The following is a 21,704-nucleotide window of genomic DNA, read 5'->3' as shown; positions in this document are numbered from 1 at the left end:
TCCTATACGTTGCTTACTTTTCCTGTGAGAAAGTTGGGAACTCGGAGTAAACCACTCAGGGTTCTGCTGGTTTAGTTATAAATCAGATTTTTCTCCCTCCTTATTTGTCAATCTCTATTTAAGCATTGTTTCTTTTCTCGGAGACTCTATCGATTGATTGGGGCAAACAGTGCATATGAGTTGACCATTTGTCTATATGACAAAAGGGTCTGGTGGGACGCCACTGAATTATGTGTTGTTACCGTATGGTACTAAGACTGACCATCTTACGTACTTTTATGGTTGCTCCCAGTCATACCTACATCTTCCTCACTGTTTCTTCTTATTCGATTCCCTCGAGTCGGAAATTTTATTGGATTTTCTATGGTAATGAATTTCTGCGATTAGATGGTCCTCGTTATGGAAAGCAAGTAAGAGCGACTGTTGAGAAGAACAGGAGTCCTATATCAAGATATCATTTAAGAATAATGGTAACCGTGAGAGTTTAGGACTTAATGAGGGAATTATAGCCTTGGGAGAGTAAATCAGTGGTTGAGGAATTCTTTATGGGTAATAAGAAATCCTCCTTAGAAGAATGATTGGTTGGAATTGGACTATGGTGCCTAGAAGAGTGCAGTGTTCCTTAAGCCGACCTGATATACTAGTTGATTTATGCAATTGGTGTTTGATATAGCCAGCCAAGTTCCGTAGTGTAGCAAATTAGTGTTGATATGGTAATGGAGCAATGACGGAAAGTTAGTCAGTTGGTGTTATCTTAAGGAGCCATGCTACAGTGACTAGTTTATTTATATTTCAGTTTTTCTGTACTGTTGTTGATTCTGCTACTGTTATTGTTGCTATTATTGTTGATGCTGCAAATCTAAATTTCTTTTGTAAGTAGACCCCGATATTAAAGACATGGGTACTGTAATTGGGTAGCATTTTCCTGATACAGGTGCATCGTTTAAACGGTGATACCTTTTGTTAAATATTTTTGTTATTGAATAAACTCATTTATATATTTCAGGAAGATACCACCCAAGAAAGCTACCCAGTCTAAAGAAAATAGTAGTAGTTTTACGGAGAGTCCAGCTATAAATGAAATTCTAGACTTGTTGCGTCAGCAACAACAACAACAGTTGCAGTTAATCCAACAGGTTCAGCAACAGCAACTACTGTTACAGCAGCAACAACAAAGAGTGAACCGAAGTGTTAGTTTTAAATCATTTCAGAATGTTAACCCTCATGAATTTAAAGGTGAACCTAATCCGGTAGCTGCTGGAGTATGGTTAAAAGAGATGGAGAAAGTTTTCAACCTTGTTCAAGTAAGTGAGAATCTTAAGACTGATTATGCAAGCTATTTCTTGAAAAATGAAGCGAATTATTGGTGGGAGTCAACAAGGGCGTTAGAAGGAGAAGGCCCTGTTCCATGGGCTAGGTTTAATGAATTATTTTTGGAAAAGTATTTTCTTGATTGTGTAAGGAATCAAATGGAGATTGAGTTTTTAGAACTGAAGCAAGGTGGCAGAAGTGTAGCTGAGTATGAGGCTAGATTCACAGAGTTGGCTAGGTTTGTACCTGATTATGTGTGCTCTGAGGCTCAGAAGGCAAGGAGGTTTCAACAAGGATTGAAGCCTGAAATTCGTAGTGGAGTGGTGGCATTGCAACTCAAGACGTATCCTTCCGTAGTTCAGGCCGCCTTAGTAATTGAATTTGATGAGAAGTTAGCCGCTAGAGAAAAAGAAGATAAGAAGCGAAAGATTGATGATATGGAAGAAGCATCAGGTGAAGAAGGATCTAGTCAGAAGTTTCATAAAAAGGTCGGAAGGAGTAAGAATAAAGAATTTAGAGAGAAAAGTATTTCTTTAAATAAAATTAGTAACACCTCAGCCAGCTCTAATCAGGCCAATTCGGTTAAATCGCCTATATCGGAATGTAAGCAATGCGGTAAGAGACATGGTGGAAGGTGTAAAGTAAATACTGAATGTTTTAGGTGTAGTCAGAAGGGACATTATGCGTCAGAATATAAGGTGGAAAATCCAGGAGTCGTATGTTATAACTGTGGCAAGGTAGGGCATGTTGCCAAGTATTGTAGAAGTACTTCCCGAGATAGCATGGGAGGTAGTGCATCAAAAGGTTTGACGTCCAGTACGGCCAAGGCTAAGACTTGTAATGTGATTAAAAGTTTAGCTGCTCAGGACCCTGATAAGGAACCAGGGAAATAATTGATTACCGGAAGAAGCAAACGATAATTTCTACGGAAACTAATATTAGGATTAGTATTCAAGGACATAAGCAAGAAGATAAGGCGTAATTAGCGCATATAAGGGATATTAAGAAGGAAACTTCAGGATTGTGGGATGAAAGAATAATGAGATAAGGTGTGTTAGGTCACACACACACTGTAGAGGGGGTGAATACAGTGTAAAGTACAATCAAATCGAACTTTAATAACTCAAGTAACAGAAAATAAACTTTATTGATACAATAAACTCTGTTACAGTATGGAACTGTTACCTCTCAGTGATGAACAAATATCACGAGAGCTGCTAGGGTTACAATGAATAATATTTATGATAATGATAATACTTATAGTGTAAACCCTATATCTGTGTTTATATACTACACAGTTATAAGATAATTGCTAATTGATATGGAATATAATTCTGCTTCCTAAAATATATCAATAAGATATCTTTTCTTCCAAGTATTCTATTCTTCATAGAATTCCTTCTTCATGCATATCTCTTCTTATGTTTATCTCGATCTTCTTTCCTTTAATCAGCTGCTGTCCTTATCTGAACGTCCTTCAGTACTTAAGTTCTGATATCCATCTTCTGATGATTATCTCCTGTTAATATAAGTACTGATATCCTTAAGTCCTGACTTCCAGTAAGTACTGATTTATCCTGTTTAAGTAAGATATGAAAACTAAACATAAATCATATTAGCCATGACATTATCAAATATATCTAACAATCTCCCCCAACTTGTAAATTAGCATAATATACAAGTTTAACATATATTTGATGATGTCAAAAACATTAAGTACAAATGCATGAGAATTAGACTAGATAACTACAACTTACAGTCCTTAAAGCTTTACCAATCTTTAACTTCTGATAACAACTTCAGTCTGTACAAATATCAGAATTTAAGCAGTTGTAGATCTTGACTTGGCTTCATCTTCTGATCTCTCTAATGTCAGGAGTTGTTCTGAGATAGTTCTTTAACAAACATCTTTCATCATATCTGAGTTCATCAATCATCCTCCTTTTAGCGTCTTTAAGTTCTGCAGTATCTTCACCAATTTGAAAGATTGCAACCCTGAGATCATTAATCTTAGCTTTTCTTATATCCTGATCCAGTCTGATCAAATATGCCTTATGAGACTCAAGATTGAATTCCACAGCCCTGTAACCCAGAAAGGTAGTTATAATCTTAGCAGTGTTGGGCTTCATTTCAACTATATCACCCTTGTGATCTCTGTACTTTGGAAGATATGTGCTATGAGACTTAACAGAATAAAGCCTTTTCTGTCTCTGAATCTGATCCTTTAAATAGTTTGCAGCACTTTCTGTTAATCTGTCATTCACTTGAAGTAAGAATAGTACATGCTCCAGTTCTTCAAAATACTTCAATGGAATGGCATTTTGCCTTATATGATAAGACCTACCATCTGTCATGAAGTACAACAAGATGTGTTCTTTTAAGTAGGTATGGTAAACCATTTGTACAGATTCCAGTTGATTCAATCTCTCAGGAGTTGCTCCAATACCTGGTTCACTCAAGGAAGTTGGATCATTGGTAGTGTTCTATATTCTTCTTTCATCAGCACTTCCTAATCCAGTTTTATCTCTTGCTTCCTTTCCAGTAACCACTCTTGCTTCAAAACCACTTACAGCAGTCTTCAAAGGTTGAGTCTGTTTTGCTTTAGTGAATCCTGGTAGGAGTTTCTTTGATTTATCTTCTGATATCAAGTTAACTTGAGCTATATCAGAGTGTTAGGTCACACACACACTGTAGAGGGGGGTGAATACAGTGTATAGTACTCTCAAATCGAACTTTAAGAACTTAAGTAACAGAAAACAAACTTTATTGAAACAATAAACTCTGTTACAGTATAGAACTGTTACCTCTCAGTGATGAACAAATATCACGAGAGCTGCTAGGGTTACAATGAATAATCTTCTCTAATAATGATAACACTTGTAGTGTAAACCCTATGTCTGTGTTTATATACTACACAGTTACAAGATAATCGTTAATTGATATGGAATATAATTCTGCTTCCTAAAATATATCAATCAGATATCTTTTCTTCCAAGTATTCCATTCTTCACGGAATTCCTTCTTCATGCATATCTCTTCTTATGTTTATCTCAATCTTCTTTCCTTTAATCAGCTACTGTCCTTATCTGATTATCCTTCAGCACTTAAGTTCTGATATCTATCTTCTGATGATTATCTCCTGATATCCTTAAGTCCTGACTTCCAGTATAAGTACTGATCAACAGTTAAGTACTGATTTATCCTGTTCAGTAAGATCTGAAAGCTAAACATAAAACATATTAGCCATGACATTATCAAATATATCTAACAATCTCCCCCAACTTGTAAATTAACATAATATACAAGTTTAACAGATATTTGATGATGTCAAAAACATTAAGTACAAATACATGAGAATTAGACTAGATAACTACAACTTACAGTCCTTAAAGCTTTTACCAATTTCAACTTCTAATAACAACTTCAGTCTGTATAAATATCAGAATTTAAGCAGAGTTAGATCTTCGACTTGGCTTCTTCATTTTCTGATCTCTCTGATGTTAGGAGTTGTTCTGAGATAGTTCTTCAACAAACATTTCTCAGCATATCTTAGTTCATCAATCATTCTCCTTTTAACATCTTTAAGCTCTGCAGTATCTTCACCAGTTTGAAAGATTGCAGCTCTGAGATCATTTATCTTTGCTTTTCTCAACTCCTGATCTAGTCTTATAACATAAGCTTTGTCAGACTCTAGATTGAATTCAAGTCCCTTAATACCAAGATACGTTCTGATCTGTGCAGTATTAGGCTTCATATCAACAATATAACCATTGTGATCTCTGTACTTTGGAACATATATGCTGTCAGACTTAACAGAATAAAGCCTTTTCTGTCTCTGAATCTGTTCTTTTAAGTAGTTTGCAGCAGTCCCTGTTATTCTGTCATCCACTTGAAGTAAGAAAAGTACATGCTCCAATTCTTTAAAATACTTCAATGGAATGACATTTTGTCTTATATGATAAACCCTACCATCTGTCATGAAATACAACATAATGTATTCTTTCAAGTAGGTATGGTAAACCATCTATACAGATTCCAGTTGATTCAATCTCTCAGGAGTTGCTCCAATACATGGTTCACTCAAGGAAGTTGGATCATTGGTAGTGTTGTGTACTCTTCTTTCATCAGCACTTCCCAATCCAGTTTTATCTCTAGCTTCCTTTCCAGTAACTACTCTTGCTTCAAAACCACTTGCAGTAGTCTTCAAAGATTGAGTCTGTTTTGCTTTAGTGAATCCTGGTAGGAGTGTCTTTGATCTATTTTCTGATATCAAGTTAACTTGAGCTCTGTCAGAGGTTACTTGCTTCTTCTGAATATCAGAACTTACAATTTCTTGACTCTGAACAACTTGAGCCATGTCAGAGGTTGTTTTAAGAACTTTTCTTGAAGTCAGAGCAAGATCATCTTTTTCATCAGTAATTTCTTCTTCCTCAGGAGGTACATAAACCTTGATAGGTTCACCAACCTTTTCTTTACCCTTGGATCTTGGATCTATCTGTGGTTGTGATCTAGCCAATGTTGCTTCAGTATGTGTCCTTTCTTTGATCACAATGCCTTTAAGTTTTGGAAGTGACTTATTACTAGAAGCTTCAGATTTAGATATGACTTTCTCTGATTTAAGTCTGGCTTCTTCTTCCTTTAAACTTTCCAAGTCCATTCCTGGATTTTCTTGAAGAAATAACTGTCTTGACATTTCTTCATCAAGATCTAGGAGTTCATTAGAACTTATCCTTTTACCAGCAGCAGAACTTATTCTTTTCCCAGTATCAGAAGTTGTCCTGTGACTAGCTTGTCTTGATGTAAACCTTCTACCTTGACTATGACCGCTACCCATTCCAGAGTATCCTTGATCATGATTTCCATCATCCTTTCCTTGCAGTGCCTTGTTAGTTTTGCATTTGGACTTAATTACCTTCTCCCCCTTTTTGGCATCAGCAGGTAGTAAAAGAGAGATAAGTAATTCCACTGAGGATTGGATGTCAGTAAGTTGAGATTGCTGAGAAGCTTGATTTGTCAAAATGTCATCAATCTGAGCTTGTTGTTTCTCTTAAGTTTTCTCAATATAAGCAATCCTATCAATGGTAGGTTGAAAGAACATTTTCTTATCAATTTTCCAAACTTGTTCTTGTTTGATAAAGTTCTCCTGAATCTTGTGTAGCTCTGCATGAGTAGTTGAATGAAGACCTTGTAGATGTTTAGTACCCAATGCAGTGACTCTAAGCTGGGTTTTAAAATCATCAGAATTTAACATTTCATCAGCTTTAGTCAAGTGCTCAGCAAGATGTAATGCATTTGGAATACATGAAACTGAGTTCCATTCCTTAGTCCACTCCTGACCTGCAGGAGTTTCACTCCAAGGTACTGGTACATCCCTGATAACAAACTCCTTTACCAGTTCAGACTTAGGAAGAGTCGGTTGAGGAGTATGTCCTGAAGGACCTGCTTCATCAGCATCTACAGTTGGAGCAGCTTCACCAGTATCTCCAGCATTTGCAGCATCAGAACTTAAAGAATCAGTATCTTCTGATAAGACAACAGTGTGAGTAGCAATGGAGGCTTCAGCATCCTCTAATTGCTAATCTGATACTAAGTTCTGATCAACAGCCAAATCCTGATGCTCACCTAAAGTCTGATCATCAGCATCTTGATGCAGAGAAGGTGTTGTTGATAACTCTGGAGTTTGAACAGCATCAGTAACAGGTGTTGTGAAAGGATTATTTGCTGTTGGAGCTTCTAAAAGAAATACTTTAGACACAACCAAGTGTTGAACCTCAATATCAGCACTTGTGCCTGGATCAACAAGAGACACAGATGGTGAGTTAGCCTTGTCAGATACAGCTTCCAGAGATGGAGTTGATGGAGAAGAAGTGACTAGAGCAAATTCCTTGTCTTGTGAGATCAGAGATTCCTGATCCCCTTCCTTAGCTGCTTCCTCTTCATCTTCTGAAACTGGCCTTTGTGCCCTCTATTTCTTGTACTTCCTTGTTGATGTGGATTCCTTGGGAGTTTCAGGAACTATCATTCGTCTAAGCCTCTTGAGAAGCCTAGAACCCCCAATTGCAGAATCCTTCTGAGAAACCTCTTTCTCAGCTTCAGTTACAACAGGTTCTCTAGCAGGAACCGGTTCCTCAAAATCAGAGTCATCTCTCAAGGCAATCCTCCTTCTCTTTTGAGGTGTTTGAGGAACATTCTTTGTCCTCTTTGGCTTGGAAGATGAAGGCTTCACAGTAGGTGCTGAAGATGAAGGTTGAGCAGTCTGTGAAGTGGAGAGATAGGATTTGAGATATGTTCTGAGGGTAGGTTGAGTAGAATGAGAGGTAGGTACTGAGGTTGATGGATTTTGGGTGTTTGGAGTTGGTTGGACATCAGAGTAAATAGATCTATAAGTATCAGGATCAGCACTTACCATGATCTGTTTGACAGACTTAGGAATCTGTAATGGTCTAAGCACTTTTTTCTTAGTATCAGCATTTACCAGGACACTAAAGTATCATTTTGCAACCTTAAAAGGTGGGGTTTGGGTGCTGACTAACTGAAGTTCATCAGTACAATAAGTGTAAATAAGTTGACAGAATCTTGCAAAATAAACAACATCTCGATCCTCTGTCATCCTATCCCCAATAAAACCAATTAAAGCAGTTGCAAAATCAAAATGAGGTTGATTGATAAATGCATACCCGATGTGCTGACTCATAATGGGAATGGCATCAAAATTCGAACATTTGTTTCCAAAAGCTTTGGTTATGCAATCAAAGAAGAAACTCCATTCTCTTCTGATATTAGCCCTTTTTAACTGCCCAAGCTTTGCCAAACTCTTTTCATATCCCAAATCAGCCATTAACTCCTGAAGTGCTGATTCCTCTGGAGTTGAAAAAGTACAATTTTCTGGGAGATGTCGAGCTTTGCGTATTGTACCAGGAGTGACTACATAAGATGAATCACTCACTTCAAAAACAATACTGGGAGTGCCATGTTTACCACCATCATCAAAGTGCCCAGTCCGCCAAAACGTCAGAACTTGTTGACTCGAAAAGATTTCAGGCTGTGTTAATGCGTACCCAATCTCACTGTGTGCAAGAAGATCTTGCACAAAATGCAATTCAGATGGAGCTTCAGCATGATCAAGAATTGCAGCATAGTTGTTTGGAACAAACTTAGCTCCATCAATGATTAAATCCTTTGGTGCCATGTGAAAAAAAATATTGATTCAAGTATGCCTGTTAGGTGGTTGAGATAATGTCTGTATGAAAAACCAACATGAGAAAGAAGGAGAAAGAGAGTAAAAGTAAGGAGAGAGATAAAATATAAAGAAAATAAAAGATTAAATAAATCTTCTTTCTGTTGTACTTATACTCTGAACAAAGATGTTACCGTTGGACACCTGTCAGACATGCAGTAATAACGGACAGTTACTGGGCTCGAGAAAACAGGAATCATTACCTACCCAGTTGCCTAGTTTCAAGGAAAAACCGTTCCATTTATCAAGAGAAACAGTTTTAATTCAAAATTTAAACCGTTAGCTCTGATTGAATTATTTTTCACTGCATCATTGATATTCTGAAAATACATCTCATGAAAATGACCAAGATAAATTAGATAAGTAAGTGCTGAAAATGAATCAGAACTTAATATAAAACAAAATTTATATGGTCATCAGAATATCAATCAGGATTTATCAACACAAGACAAAATAACTCAGAGACAAAATCTTGAAGTAAAAACAACTTTCATTAATATATCAAGACAATACATTTATGAAATGGAAACTACATTAATACTTATACAAGATTTTCCCTAAGCTTCTAATCCTAACATCAACAGCTTTAGTCCTAGCTAAGAAGCCTGACAAAGCTGATGATGAAGAAAAATAGGAAGAAGACAAGATTAAATCATTTCTTCTTCTTCCTACTCTCGACAAACAGAATGGCGAGTCGGATGATTCGCTCTTGTTGGCGGAGAGCTTCCAGCCTTTCCTCCTCCAATCGCTCCAGATGGCGATGGTAGTCCATATAGAAGAACAGGAGGCGTGTCAGTACCTCCTGTGGGACAGAGTCCCATATCTCCTCAGGAATGGCTGTGACATGCCATTCCTGCTGCCACTCGGCACAACTTAGCTCCATATTGAAGGTTTGGTAGTTCAAAAACATGTTGTATCTGACCATTGTGTTTTTGAAAGAAAAAAGGAGGATAAGTGTGTGAGAAGAATGTGATGGAAAGACTGATGTGAAGTGGTTGCTTATATAGGCAAGAAAATGCCAGGAGACGCAAAGAAATTGAATGCTGATAGGTAGAATTAATTCTACCTCGTCTCCCTAGACTTTGAAAAAGAATAACAGTCATTGAAAAGAGGAATCATGGTTTAAACCGCACAAGACACAAGAAACAGTGGACTGTTCAAGTACGAATACCATTAATCCTAATCATAGTGACTATTAATCTTCCACTTCAACATATTCAATTATTAACTGAGACTGTATTAAATTTTATTCACAGATAAGTCAAGTAAAACATTAGACTGTAATTTCAGAACTTAGACTTATATCAGAACTTAACAGTCATCAGAACATAATTTCTTAACTCGAAAAAGGAATGCCCATCTTAGTAAATCCTCATACAAGTTCTGAGTTATAGACGTTAGAACTTAATCATCAGAACGTGTACCTAGAACTTGTCCTCAGAATTTGTGCAATAATGACACAATGACTGTTTATCTAAAATAACATAGACCACCACAAAAATTTTCATCATTCAGATGGAGTGATTAGTGTGTGCATTAAGCTAAATAATAGACAAAGAGTAAAGTCTGATTCACTTCAGTACATCTTAGAAATAAGGCATAACTAAAATTTTGCTAAAGAGCTGTCATTGTCCTGAAACGTACTGATGAATGAGTTTATGCTTGAGTCCACCTCAACTGTTTTGTGCTAATTTTATGCATCTTTTGAAATTCTATTTTACAGTGGCTTCTCAGTGTAAGTGAGTCACGATTGTTTATCAGAATTTATGCTATTATCAGAGTATTTCTCCAGTAATCATAGAGTGTGAAAAGTCACCAAGAAAATATTTTGCTTTTCTAATGCATATTTACTTAATACCATCAATGCACTTGGGTCGTCCCTTCCATATTTTTACTCTAGATCTCAAAGGAGTACCTGATTTTATTATTTGATCTTTTTCCTTTTTCTTTTGATAAGTGAGGTTTATCAGCACTTAGTACATTCAGCAGTTTTACTAGTATCAGAACTTAACAGATGAGTAGCATTATTCTAATTTGTGACTTAGTAATTAGATATACAAAGTAAACTTAACTAAGCTCAATTATCAGAATTTGCTAGTGTCATAAGATTTCCACTGAAATAATTAATTCTTACATGGAATCATTTGTTTATTGAAGACTACTAGGTCAGTATCTAGCACAGTTATTCTCATAGGATTGAATAGGTACTTGAACAGACATATCACTTATCAGAGTCTAGAAACATATATCAGACAACAGTCAGTACTTAAAGACATTTATCAATTAAGCACAGAATACACAATGAGATTAATTCTGTAAATACTGAGCATAAAGTCTGATAACACATAACAAGACTAAGCAGATTTAGAGAAAGAACCTGAAACCATTCCAAGTTCATTTACCAATCTTGTAAAAGTAGCTTCACACAGTGGTTTTGTGAAGATATCTTCCAGTTGTTGATCTGTGGGAACAAAATGCAATTCCACTGTACCTTCATCCACATGTTCCCTGATGAAGTGGTACCTGATGCTGATGTGCTTTATCATTGAGTGTTGAACTGGATTACCTGTCATAGCAATAGCACTTTGATTATCACAGTAAATAGGGATTTTGAAATATGTTAACCCATAATCCAGTAACTGATTCTTCATCCAAAGAATCTGTGCACAACAGCTTCCTGCAGCAATATACTCTGCTTCTACAGTTGATGTGGAAATTGACTTTTGTTTCTTGCTGTACCAAGAAACCAATCTGCCTCCAAGAAATTGGCACCTTCCACTTGTGCTTTTCCTGTCAATTTTGCACCCTGCAAAATCTGCATCTGAGTAACCTATTAGTTGAAAATCTGATTCTTTAGGATACCATAATCCCAGAGCAGCTGTTCCTTTAAGATACTTGAAGATTCTTTTTACAGCTGTTAAGTGAGGTTCTCTTGGATCTGCTTGAAATCTTGCACAAAGACATGTAGCATACATGATATCAGGTCTACTAGCAGTTAGATAGAGTAGAGAGCCAATCATACCTCTGTAGTCAGTAATATCTACTGATTTACCGGTATCCTTATCAAGTTTTGTAGCAGTGGCCATTGGAGTGGATGCACTTGAACAATCTTGCATTACAAATTTCTTCAGCAAGTTTCTGGTGTACTTGGTTTGACAAATAAAAGTGCCTTCCTCATTCTGCTTGACTTGAAGGCCCAGAAAATAGCTAAGTTCCCCCATCATACTCATCTGATCTCTTGACTGCATTAGTTTGGCAAACTTCTTGCAAAGTTTGTCATTTGTAGATCCAAAAATGATATCATCAACATAAATCTGGACCAGAAGTAAGTCCTTTCCATGGTTGAGGTAGAACAGTGTTTTGTCTATTGTCCCTCTGTTGAATCCACATTCCAGAAGAAACTGAGCTAAAGTCTCATACCATGCTCTAGGAGCTTGCTTAAGTCCATAAAGTGCTTTATCAAGCCTGTAAACATAATCTGGATGTTTGGTATCTACAAAACCTGGAGGTTGTTCAACATATACCTCTTCCTCCAATTCTCCATTGAGAAAAGCACTTTTCACATCCATTTGAAAGACAGTAAACTTTTTGTGAGCAGCATAGGCCAAAAATATCCTAATGGCTTCTAACCTAGCAACTGGTGCAAATGTTTCATCATAATCAATTCCCTCATGTTGAGAATATCCTTTTGCAACCAGCCTTGCCTTATTCCTTGTAATTATGCCACACTGTCAGTTTTGTTTCTGAATACCCCCTTTGTACCAACAACAGATCTATTCTTTGGTCTTGGCACTAGGGTCCAGACTTTGTTTCTTTCAAATTCATTCAACTCTTCCTGCATTGCTTGCACCCAATCAACATCTTAAAGAGCTTCTTCCACTTTCTTTGGCTCAGTCTGAGAGAGAAAAGAATTATAAAGACATTCATTTGAAGTACCTGTTCTAGTTCTGACACCTGTATCAGGATTTCCAATTATCAAATCAGGTGTATGTGATTTTGTCCACTTCCTTGCAGATGGAAGGTTTTCTCTAGAACTGGATGCTCCCCCATGATCCATGCTATCTTCATTTTCATTTTCTGATGCTCCCCCTGAAACTATGCTCTCTGAGTTGGATTCTTCAGTATTTAGATTTTCAGCACTATCAGAACTTGGCTTATCAGAACTTGACGAATCAGAACTTGAAGAGCCAGATGCATGTTCTGATGTTTTTTGAGATGTGGTAGGATCTTGAGTATGCTCCCCCTGCATAGGTGCATCTTTCTTTGACATAGTCACCACAGTTTCAATAACATCAGAGTATAATCCATCAGAGTTTACAGTATCAGGACTTAGACTGTCAGGATTTTCAGTATCAGAATTTGAGTCTTTATTTTCAAATCTCAGCTGATCATGGTCAATGAAAACTTCAAGACCAGTGATCTTCTTGTCATCAAAAGAGACATTGATAGATTCCATGACCACTTTTGTTCTCAAATTATAGACTCTGAAGGCTTTTGTGGAAAGTGGATATCCAACAAAGATTCCTTCATCAGCTTTTAGATCAAACTTTGATAGCTGTTCAGGATGAGTCTTGAGAACAAAACACTTGCATCCAAATACATGAAAATATTTCAGATTTGTCTTCTTTTTCTTCACCATCTCATATGGTGTTTTTCCATGCTTGTTAATGAGTGTTGCATTTTGAGTAAAACAAGCAGTCTGCACAGCTTCAGCCCAGAAATAGGTTGGAAGCTTTGCTTCTTCAAGCATTGTACGTGCAGCTTCAATGAGAGTTCTATTCTTCCTTTCAACAACTCCATTTTGCTGTGGAGTTCCAGGAGCAGAAAATTCCTGCTTTATTCCATGGCTTTTGCAGAACTCTTCCATTATCAAATTCTTGAACTCAGTGCCATTATCACTCCTTAAAATTTTCACAGAATCTTTGACCATTTTATCCAGCTGTTTGACATGATCAATCAAGATAGATGCAGTTTCACTTTTTGTGTGCAAGAAATACACCCATGTGTATCTGGTGAACTCATCCACTATGACCAACGCATACTTCTTGTTTGCAATAGACATGACATTTACTGGACCAAATAGATCAACATGTATTAGATGATAAGGCTCAAGAATTGATGATTCAGTCTTGCTCTTGAAGGAAGATTTTCTTTGTTTGGCTTTCTGACATGAATCACAAAGACCATCAGGAGCAAATACCGTGTTTGGCAATCCTCTCACAAGATCTTTCTTGACCAGTTCATTTATTTTGTTGAAATTTAAATGAGAGAGTTTCTTATGCCAATTCCAGCTTTCTTCAATTGATGCTCTACTCATCAGACATATTGCAGAACCATCAGTACTTGTTGAAAGCTTAGCTTCATAAATGTTACCACGCCTGTATCCTTTCAGAACAACTTTGCCTTTAGATTTACTCACAATTTCACAGTGTTCTTCAAAGAAATCAACATGATAACCTCTGTCACAGATTTGACTTATACTCAGTAGGTTGTGTTTAAGTCCTGAGACCAGAGCTACTTGTTTAATTATGACATTTCCAAGATTGATATTGCCATATCCCAATGTTTTTCCAATGTTGCCATCTCCATAAGAAACACTTGGGCCAGCTTTCTCCACAAAGTCTGATAGCAGGGCCTTATTTCCAGTCATATGTCCTGAACATCCACTGTCCAGAACTAGAATATTTTTCCTGTTGCCCTGCAATCACAAAGACCACTAATTATTAGTTTTAAGGACCCAGACTTGCTTGGATCCTTTGGCCTTATTAAGTTTGTTAACATTTGCAGCGGATTTAGCATCAGAGTTTATGTTAGCATTTTTCTTATCAGAACTTACACTATCAGACTTTGAACCAGAATTTACACTAGAAGGAACAATGGAAACTTTCTTCAAAGAAGGTTTTATTTGATAATAATCATAGTACAAACTATGATATTCCTTACAAGTATAAATGGAATGCCATAAACTACCACAATGAAAACAAGGATTTTGTGGTTTGTATCTAACAGACTGACTCTTAACTCCTGATTTTGAAGGTAAGGAGTTAATATTCTTATTCTTCCTGCAAAAAGAAGCCAGATGGTTAGAACTTCCACAGTTATGACATATTTTCCTAGGAGCATCAGGAACAGGTTTATAATCATTGCTTTTATTCACACCTTCCTTTCCATTCCTATTTTTCCTAGGTGATTTTACCTTGTTTGCATTCTTAACATCTTTCAGCTTATGTTTAAGCTGTTTCTTCGTCATTAACCCTATGTTCACTTCAGCTGTCTTTTCCTGTTTTAGTTTGTCAGAAGTTAATTCCTTTTTAACTTCTGATTTCTCATTTTCAGACTTTACAGTTATAAACTTAACAGGTTTTAACTTTGGCTTTTGCTTATCAACAGACTTAATTTCTTCAGTTCCTTTATCTTTCTTATCTTCTCCATAACCTAAGCCCTCTTTCCAGTTTCCACTACTTAGCAAATTTTGAGTTGTTTTGCCAGAGTTAGTCCAAGTCCTGATAATCTCTCTTTCCTTTTCTAACTCAGTTTTTAGAGATTCATTTAATTTTAGCACTTCATTCCTAACATAAAAAGCATCATCTCTATCCTTCTGAGTTTGATGGAACATGACTAACTCTTTTTCTAAGAAATCATTCCTTTTCTTAAATGCAAGATTTTCAGAAGTTAATCTTTCACATGTTAAAGTTTGATCTCTATAGCTAACAAACATGGTTTTAAGATATCTTCTCAACTCATTAATATCATCTGTATGAAAAGCATAAGTAGTCTGAGGTACCTTTGTTTCAGCAGCTTCAGAACTGCTCTCAGCACTTTCTTTATCTGTAACGACCGAGAAATTACGCTTGTATTATATCATAATAAAGATAAATTGTGTGTATTATTATGTGATTAACTGTGTTGAGTCATTAAACCCTAATCGTTATGTGCTACGTGTTGTCTGTTATGATCCGAATGTGTTTTGGATATTTATTGAATGTTTTATCGCAAGTTATATATCTTATATCAAAACCCGTACAGCTCAAACAGTGTTTTAAAAGCCCGTATTTCAAATAAAATTATTGGTCCTATTTTACCAAAAATGCCCTATACCATATCGCTATTTTGAACCCCTAGACATTTTACAAATTGACCTTTTTCGCGAAAAACGACTTTTCCGGACCCCTTCGGGTACCAAAAACCCCACAAAAATCACATTTTTATTTTATATGATCATGAAATTATCATATATCATTTTTCTTTGTATTTTTGTATTTTTCACAATTTTTGGGAATTTTTAGTATTTATTTTGTATTTATTGGATATTTAAAAATTCATTATTAATACCCAAAAATTATAAAAATTGGGGCCAAATATTTTTATTAGGAGTGTAATTAGACCCTTAATTTTACTTAGGGGTATTATTTTCATAAATATAAATACACGATTTATTAGTAATTAAATCAGTTAATTATTCAGAAAAATCAGAAAATAAAAAGAAAAAGAAAAAGAAATTAGGGTCAGGGTTTTGTGAAGAACAGAGCAGGAGGATCAAAGGCAATTTTCATCGTGATTCCGGAGTCCAAATCGTTAGTGTAAGTATCCGTTTTGAAGCCCAAGAATCGTAGTTTTTGATTATGTAATTAGTTTTAATGTTTGATTATCTGATTTTACTTTCATATTTTCGGGTTTTAATCGCGAATTCGGGTTTGAATTTCTGTTGATTGTTTAATGATTTCGTTGCCATGAGGTTGTAGATCGTCGAATAGGGAGTAGTTTGGTACCGGATTCGTGGTGTTTGGCTTTGGTTTTGGGTTCGTCGGAAAAACGGCGACGCCGCCGTTGTTCTTCGTCTCCGGCGGTGTTCGACGAGGAAGGAGGACGGGGAAAGGCCAGGAAGCAGAAGGGGAGATGTCGTTGTGTTGTTATGCTTCGAGAAGAACCTGGAATCGAGCGTTTGGTTCGCCGGAAAATCTCCGCCGGCGTCGGATTCTGGGAATGCGGGCGGTGTTCTTCCCGACCCGATCGGGTCGGGGACGACCCGGTTTCCAACCCGGTTTCGACCCGGTTTCAATCCTAAAAACCCTAAATCCTGTTATGTTTTTGTGTTTCTAAATAAATAAATTATTTATTTATATTTTAGTAAGTAAAAATCAGTTTTAATAATTCTAATAATTAAATAAAAAATTAGTTTTATATTATGAAAAATAGTATTTATAATTTTTGAATTATTTTATTTAATTATAAATTTGAATTTATTTATTTAATTAATTATTTAATAATTTATCTAATTATTTATTAATTATCTAATTAATTAATAATTGGGTAATTAATTAATAATTAGGTAATTAATTAATGAATAAAGATTAGAAATAATTAAGTGAGGTAATTAATAATCTAATAATTAGTTAATAGTGCGAATAATGATTCGATAATTAGAATTATTATTGGAGCGTTAGTTATTCGAATAATATTGTAATAATTATTCGTACCGTATAAATAGTTATCGGTAATTATCTGTTTAGCGAATCGTACAGGTTTTAATAATAATAGAATAATTCGATAATTAGGCAAGAATTGCGAGTAGCTCATAATTATACGAGTGATTAATCGTTAAGTGATTTATAATTCGAGTAATTCGTAGTTATTTGATAAATAACGTATCAGTTAATTGTATCGATTGATTATTTGTAAATAATCGATCTGATCGGGTAAGCGTTAATAATTAGTAAATTAGTGTAGTAAATTGTAATTAATCCTAATAATTAGGGATTAATTATTTTAAAATGCAATAATTATTAAATAATTATCTAAAAATATAATTAAGGATTATTTAATTATAATTAATTATTTATAATTAGTTATTAATTAATTAAATCTTGTTTAATTCATAATAATTAAACCGTTAGTCCGATTTGACCAAAACGAAGACCCCTAGACTCAGAAAAATGAGACGAATCCAATAAAAATAATTGTGAGTCATAAATTCTCCCGGAAGAGAGTGATCTTGTGATAATTAATAGTTCGTAGGCCCTAATAGGGGTATAACTGAGTTGAATAAATCCCGAAAAATTATAATAAAATCAGATACGACTAGTAATGTAGGTATAAGCCCAGAATTGATTCTAAAAATAATTATAAATCTAAAAATAATTATGTGCCTTACGTGCTACGTGCTTTATGTGATTATGTGAATAGATGTGTTGTATAAATGTATATATATATGCGAGTCAGATAGAAACGCATGGGTAGACTGATAAGGTTGCGTGATATCAATTCAAGATACGCGTATATAGTAAATTATCTAAACGCCTATCTTTCCATGATTTGTTCAGTGTTAGCAAGGCAGAGCAAGCTAGGGTCAGAAGACAGTGAGTTAAACCAGGTTAAGTACGCGCAAGGCAAGTTTTTCCCCTATTCTAAATTCAGAATAGTGATTTATATTTCTTTTCTATCGTATCAATTCTCTTTGATAATCATTGTTCATATACACTGTTATCCATTTATTATTACTTGTTCCAGTTTCATTTCAATTCTTGATTTACCCAATTTATTGAATTCCCTGTTCATATTTCAATTCTTTTACCCTACATATACTCTGGTATATCCTGGTGTTGGGATATATCAATAGCATACCGATTGTTCCGGATGCTCAGCCTTGGACTGGATGGTTACTATAAAGGCTGGGTTTTTCCTAGACCATTAATTAATAGGCCATAGTTGTCTGAGTACTCCTTATGTTGGTTGGGTCTATGCAGTTGGGTATAGATCCACACTATATTCTGATTGATCAGCAGATTATAGTGCATATGTTGGTTCTTGTTTCCAGTCTTGTTCATTTGGCACTCACCATCATTGGCAAATTATTATCATATACAGATACAGATGGTTGTTCAAACCAGCAGCTTATTGGTTCATTTATTTCTCTCTCTTTATAATATATATATATTATTGCAGGCTTGTTGAGCAATTTTGGCTCATTTCTTTTATTGTCACTCCTATTGTTTTACAGTTAAGGTAGAGAATGAAACCCATCAGGACCCGCATAGTCAAGAAGCGAGTCAAGCAGCGGGACCCTCTTATACCAAGAGTGTTCCTTCCTATTCTCGAAGAGAGTTTTGAATTGCCAGATCAGGTGTAGCAGGATAAGTAGTAATGTTGGGTTGAATAAAAGTTTTGTGTAGTTTGAATAAAAGATTGTGTAGTGAAACTGTAGATAGAATAAAGTTTGTAATAAAGAGAGTTATTGAGACAGGTTTTATTTAGTTGGGTTTGTAATAAAGTGTAGTGCATGATTCTTGTTTTCAAACTCAACCCTTAAAAGATCCTGAGTAGTGATAGTTCGGGGTAATTATTATATTTATATTCCGCTTGTGCAGTATAGTTGGTAATTGTTGTAATAATGCCCCAAATCTATACCCCGGATTTGGAGGGTGTTATACTGACTCTCTCTCTCCATCTCCCCATTCTTTTTGTCCCAACTCCCCCTTCTCATGGATCTCTCTCTCTATCTCCCCATCTTTTGTTCACTCATTTCCCCTTTACATGGTAGTCCATTTCCCTCTCTAAGCTATAACTCCCTTTCTCTCATGTTCTCTCTCTTTGAACTTCCTATGCAGCCTCTCTTTCCATTACACCATCTGTGTAATTAAAACCTAATTTTTAACACCTCAATTTACTCTAACCTCTCACCTCTCTAAATCCATGTATCTTAACTTTGTTCTTTTTATCAAACTATTGGTTGTTTGTAGTACCTGGTAAACAAGTTTGAATGGGATGCGGAGAGATTATATAAACTTTGTTGATATGTTTAACCAAGCCCATGTATAGATTGTTGCTAGAGGAGGGAAAGAAGTTATCTAGAGTTGCAACTGTTGTAGGGGTATTGTCTCAATAGAAAGGATGATACTTGTTGGAAGCCAACATCCACACCAGGAACATAGAAGACAAGATGTGAGTGATGGGTTAGAAGGTATGGTCGAATCATGTGATTTGGTGGAGGTCTTTATTAATTGTCTTGTGTGAATACAAAATAAAATAGAAGCTTACACAACTCTCGTGTATCAACAACATATACTTTTTTGCAGGTTGAACTTGACTAACCAAAGATTGCCAAGTTGGTATCGTTGAAGAGTGTATTGAAGATTCTTGTGTGAACTGTACAAAGATAACTGCTAGAAGAAAATGGAGTTTGTAAAAGTGATCATTAGGTTTGAACTTTTTGTTTTAAATTAAACCTGAAGTATTTTATTATTTTTATAAATTGATACATGGAATTGAATTTATGAAGAGAGGAAGTTTTAGTCACGAGGAGCTTAATGTTTTTGTTTCTCTATTGGAATTTGCAGGACAAAACGAGACCGAGAGCAAAGACCACGAGAATGTCTTGGACAACTGCCAACCACAGGAAAATCAATTATTAATCTTCAAGCCATGGGAATCAAAATTTATGGATGATATGAACCTATTACAGGGGATTCAAAAGCTAAAAATTCATTGGAAAATATAGTTGGATATAGTTGAGCAAAAAAGGTATTTATAGTTGGCATATTAGTGCGTATACTAGAGAAAGCGTCATGTGTGTTTGCACATGTAAATGTCACCTGAATTTCTAAAGAAAGTTAACTCAGATTTTTCATTTTTATATGTTTTAACAAGCAATATAGAGTCCCGAAGTACATGTACTCGAATGGTCTTATTTTTCTTAAGATAGAACTTGGTTATACTTAGTTGGTTTTTAGTTGAAATGGTGTAATAGATGGTTGGTTGATTGCTGGAGTAATGGAGGGTTGGTTGTTTGCTAGTGTAATGGTGATGACTTGGTTGTAATCTCAATGGTTTTTCTTTGGATTTTAAATTTGATGGCATATTAATTTTACAATGTTGCTTTATTTGCTTTGCATTTGGAAACCATTGTCTGAGGGGATTTTAACCCGTAAGTTATCCAGTTAAAACATTGTTATAGTTTGTTTCACACAATAATTTCAAAAACTAAAAGCTTGTTATATTGACTTTCGCACAATACTAAACTGAATAAAAAACCCTTCTCTATAAAACTAATTATGTTCAGACAACACCATTGTTATAAAAAGAATCATGTCGTAAACACTAACTCAACACATTGTAAACTAAAAGACAAGTGTGAAACTAAATCACACAACACAAGAAACAGGACAAATCTTGTATGAGAAGAGTTCCTACAACACAAAATAAAATGCAAGTGTTGTCTGTAGAATTTTACTACAAGAGCTATTTAATTCATTTGTGTTGTGTGTTGATCTGTAGAACAACCATTTGAGGACAATAAGAGTTGTATTACTTGTTTTGTTCTTATATTATTATGGACACACTACAAACCGTTTCCAGAACACTTGACTAATACAGATGTTTACAATATAAGTTACAAGAATGCGTTGTCTATTCTGGATGTAACATAACAGGTTTACTACTCTGGTCGTTGTCTGTGCTCATTCACACAACAGTTTTTTCCCGTTGTCTGATCCATGTAAGAGACGGCGGCTCAATAGTCAACGGTTTTTCAGGGTATCAGATAACGGGCAGAAACCGTTGTGTGAGCCGGTTTTCCTTGTAGTGTTAGCATACTATTCTTACTATCCTTAGTGTATGTCAATACATAACTAGTAGTGCCCTTCATATATCCCAGCACCCGTTTTGTTGTATTATAGTGTAAGGTGGTTGGTGTTCCATGAAACGACTAAGGATTCCAATAGAAAAGGCCAAGTCAGGCCTCTTATGCACGAGATACTTAAACCACATATTAGGCTTTTGTATGTTGTTATATCAACTAGAATGCCTTCATCATCATTGTGAATCACCTCTTTGGCATCCATAGGATACCTCGTGGAGTTACATTGGAGCATACCAAATTGTTTGAGTAATTTCTTGGCATACACAGTCTGCTTCAGGTGAATGAACCCATCTCATTGCTCTTCTTCAATACCCATATAGTATTTTAACTTCCCCAAGTCACTGATATCGAATTTCTACCCCATATTCCCTTAAATTCCTTGATACTGCTTGACTCAATCCAGTGACCAATAGACCATATACGTAAGCTGCCATAATGAGCACATCACTCCCGATCAACCTTGTATAGCCTACTCGTATGGACATCTAGTAAACCCAATTTCCTCTAAGATTTTATTCAGTT

At 35.6% G+C, this 21,704-nt stretch overlaps 1 long non-coding RNA gene across 1 annotated transcript; it reads left to right on the top strand.

Moving 5' to 3' along the window:
- The first annotated feature begins 19,266 nt into the window (after positions 1–19,266).
- Positions 19,267–19,744, top strand: LOC141697004 (uncharacterized). Its single transcript, XR_012564569.1, has 2 exons — positions 19,267–19,505; positions 19,621–19,744. It is a non-coding gene; the product is annotated as an uncharacterized LOC141697004 (long non-coding RNA).
- The last annotated feature ends 1,960 nt before the right edge of the window (positions 19,745–21,704 follow it).

This window comes from Apium graveolens, chromosome 11, assembly GCF_009905375.1.
Source record: "Apium graveolens cultivar Ventura chromosome 11, ASM990537v1, whole genome shotgun sequence".
NCBI lineage: Eukaryota > Viridiplantae > Streptophyta > Magnoliopsida > Apiales > Apiaceae > Apium > Apium graveolens.
This window is presented reverse-complemented; position numbering and strand designations above follow the sequence as displayed.